Raw genomic sequence first — 4,047 nt, 5'->3', positions numbered from 1 at the left:
TCCATGTGTGACTTAAGTCATGCCAAACCCTTTGACTGAGGAAGCCCAAAGATCTTGGATGTGGGGGATGTAAGCTGTTGATGTGATTCATCCTTAAAGAGCTCAATATCCAACATGGTGTGGAACTTTCCAGCTCTACCTGTACAAGTACAAACGCTTTCGCCTGCTCAATCTGCAAAACTAAAGCATGCTGTTAATAATGGAAACATTTCTCCCTACTATTTTTAAGGATTCCAAGGAAATCCATAAAACAGCTTGCTTCCTCTCAAGAAAAAAGGGAGATGTGTTTGTTTTGACAGACTATCTCTTCTCCAAATACCTATCATAAATCAGTCGCTGTTTCCCTAACACAGATCCAAATTCCCCAAACCAGGACAGACAGTTTTATTTGCTATCCCTCATGTACTCTCATTGCCAGCATCAAGTCCCCAAAGTGGTGGTGTTAAAGCATGCCTTCCTTGGCCACACTGTATTTCAACAAACCTCCTTAAATTATTGCTCAAACTCCAGAATTTCATGGAAAAGACTTTGAAATTTGTTGGTCTGGAGTTACTACGTTCTTAATTTTACAGACAGATGGATATTTTTGGACAAGAGTAACAATCTCACAAGAGACAGTGAATTCATTACTAAGAGGTTAACTATTTTTAATTGTATATGTTTACATTCTCTTTACCAACGATCTTCCGGTTAAACATTTTACAAAGTTATAAATTATCTTATAAAACATGCCTGTTCCCACCAATGTCCATGATTTGCTCTTTGACCTTTGACTTAGATTGTCTTAAATCAACATAAAGTTGTTAGTGGTAAAGAAGGATGGCAGGTCTGATTCCAAATCCTCTGCTTTTCTGTAACAATTTTATTTCCTGTCTGGTAAGCTCCAGCTGGTGACTGTGCTGTGCAGCTATGGCACTTGGAATTCCACTGTAGATCTTGTGTAGGAGTAAGAAATCTGATTTGCACCACCTCTAACTCTGCACCTCAGTGTACACTTAAGACTTCTGCAATGTTCTTTAGGTTTACATGCTTCCAATCTAACATTTTCATTATTTCAACCAAGGCAGTTTTCAGAAAGGGTCTCAAGAAAGTTACTTGATTTGAAAGACAATTACCCTCAAAATGATCTGAACAGTTTGTATGAACTGGGCTATCAGTTCTAGGACCTTACTGTTTTAGTCAGTTTGGGCTGCTATTAAAAAATTACCATAGACCGGGTGGCTGTTAAAACAACAAACATTTATTTCTCAAGATTAGGCAGGCTAGAAGTCAGAGATCAGACTGCTAGTTTGGTCCATTTCAAGAGCCTCCTTCTTGGTTTTGTCCTCATACAGCCTTTCCTTGGTGTACAAGTGAAGACAAAGAGATTTCATGTCACCTCCTCTTTTATAAGAACACTAGTTTCCAAAGGCCCCCACTTTCAAATACCATCACACTGGGAATTATGCTTTCAACAAAAGAATTTTGGAGATACAAACATTCAGCTCATAGCACTTAAAAATAGACCATAAAGTTTTATTTTCTGGAGGTGGAGGGCATGCAGTGAATACTGGCACCAGTAATATCTGCTCCCAGTCTTCCCTTCCTATCTCAAGGCTCTATCCCAGGATCAGTTCCTGCTATACCTCTTAGGAATAATTGTCACTTTGACTTGTGTGATGTTAATGCCTCTACTTAGCTATGTCTGGTTATATGAACCCTCTTTGATTCCACACAAAGGCAAATGGGAAAGTGGGATTGCCTCTTGCATTATCACCTTAACTGTACAGGTCTAGAATGTCACTTGAGGCTTCCCTTGGTTTTGACCAGAGCTCAGACACTCCACAGAGCTTCCATTCAACATGACCATCCAACTAATTCATTAGAAGACAATATGTTCTTAGTAGTCAACTTCATGACTTGAATAGAGTAGAAGCAGGAGCTTACCTTTCATCTGCTTAATACTTCTAAGATCAATTCAGGGAAGCAGAAGCTGTATCATGAGTTAAAGAACTTTATTAAGGAAGGCAATATTAATCAATACTTAGTTGAATCTGCCCCAAGAGAAGTCAGAAACAGAGTTACTTCTTCATGAGATACACCTAGAATGCCAACTAACTCGAGTAAACCTTATATATTTATGTTTATTATTATTCCTGGGACATTTGACATAGACGACACCTATACTCTTTTTTAAATCTCCAATATAAGACAATTAGAAACAAGGTCCATGGTCAGAAATAGTAACATAGGAATTAAAACCTCATGAGAGGGATTCCATCACAACTAGGAAGCATTAAAGAGATTTTTAAAAATTAGTCCATATGAAAATAATTCATATTGCTTCATATCAAGACTTCTTTATCAATTTTAATTTAAATGTTTAATAATAAAGATCAGATCAGATCAGTCGCTCAGTCGTGTCCGACTCTTTGCAACCCCATGAATCGCAGCACGCCAGGCTTCCCTGTCCATCACCAACTCCCAGAGTTCACTCAGACTCACGTCCATCGAGTCAGTGATGCCATCCAGCCATCTTATCCTCTGTCGTCCCCTTCTCTTCCTGCCCCCAATCCCTCCCAGCATCAGAGTCTTTTCCAATGAGTCAACTCTTCTCATGAGGTGGCCAAAGTACTGCAGTTTCAGCTTTAGCCTCATTCCTTCCAAAGAAATCCCAGGGCTGACCTCCTTCAGAATGGACTGGTTGGATCTCCTTGCAGTCCAAGGGACTCTCAAGAGTCTTCTCCAACACCACAGTTCAAAAGCATCAATTCTTCGGCGCTCAGCCTTCTTCACAGTCCAACTCTCACATCCATACATGACCACAGGAAAAACCATAGCCTTGACTAGATGAACTTTTGTTGGCAAATTAATGTCTCTGCTTTTGAATATGCTAACTAGTTTGGTTATAACTTTCCTTCCAAGGAGTAAGCGTCTTTTAATTTCATGGTGGCAGTCACCATCTGCAGTGATTTTGGAGCCCAGAAAAATAAAGTCTGACACTGTTTCCCCATCTATTTCCCATGAAGTGGTGGGACTGGATGCCATGATCTTCGTTTTCTGAATGTTGAGCTTTAAGCCAACTTTTTCACTCTCCTCTTTCACTTTTATCAAGAGGCTTTTGAGTTCCTCTTCACTTTCTGCCATAAGGGTGGTGTTATCTGCATATCTGAGGTTATTGATATTTCTCCTGGCAACCTTGATTCCAGTTTGTGTTTCTTCCAGTCCAGCATTTCTCATGATGTACTCTGCATGGAAGTTAAATAAACAGGGTGACAATATACAGCCTTGACGAACTCCTTTTCCTATTTGGAACCAGTCTGTTGTTCCATGTCCAGTTCTAACTGTTGCTTCCTGACCTGCATACAAATTTCTCAAGAGGCAGATCAGGTGGTCTGGTTTTCCCATCTCTTGAAGAATTTTCCACAGTTTATTGTGATCCACACAGTCAAAGGCTTTGGCATAGTCAATAAAGCAGAAATAGATGTTTTTCTGGAACTCTCTTGCTTTTTCCATGATCCAGCGGATGTTGGCAATTTGATCTCTGGTTCCTCTGCCTTTTCTAAAACCAGCTTGAACATCTAGAAGTTCACCGTTCACATATTGCTGAAGCCTGGCTTGGAGAATTTTGAGCATTACTTTACTAGTGTGTGAGATGAGTGCAATTGTGTGGTAGTTTGAGCATTCTTTGGCATTGCCTTTCTTTGGGATTGGAATGAAAACGGACCTTTTCCAGTCCTGTGGCCACTGCTGTGTTTTCCAAATTTGCTGGCATATTAGGTGTAGCACTTTCACAGCATCATTTTTCAGGATTTGGAATAGCTCAATTGAAATTCCATCACCTCCACTAGCTTTGTTCGTAGTGATACTTTCTAAGGCCCACTTGACTTCACATTCCAGGATGTCTGGCTCTAGGTCAGTGATCACACCATCGTGATTATCTGGGTCGTGAAGATCTTTTTTGTACAGTTCTTCTGTGTATTCTTGCCATCTCTTCTTAATATCTTCTGCTTCTGTTAGGTCCATACCATTTCTGTCCTTTATTGAGCTCATCTTTGCATGAAATGT

Source organism: Bos taurus, chromosome 6, assembly GCF_002263795.3.
Source record: "Bos taurus isolate L1 Dominette 01449 registration number 42190680 breed Hereford chromosome 6, ARS-UCD2.0, whole genome shotgun sequence".
NCBI classification, from domain to species: domain Eukaryota; kingdom Metazoa; phylum Chordata; class Mammalia; order Artiodactyla; family Bovidae; genus Bos; species Bos taurus.
This window is presented reverse-complemented; position numbering follows the sequence as displayed.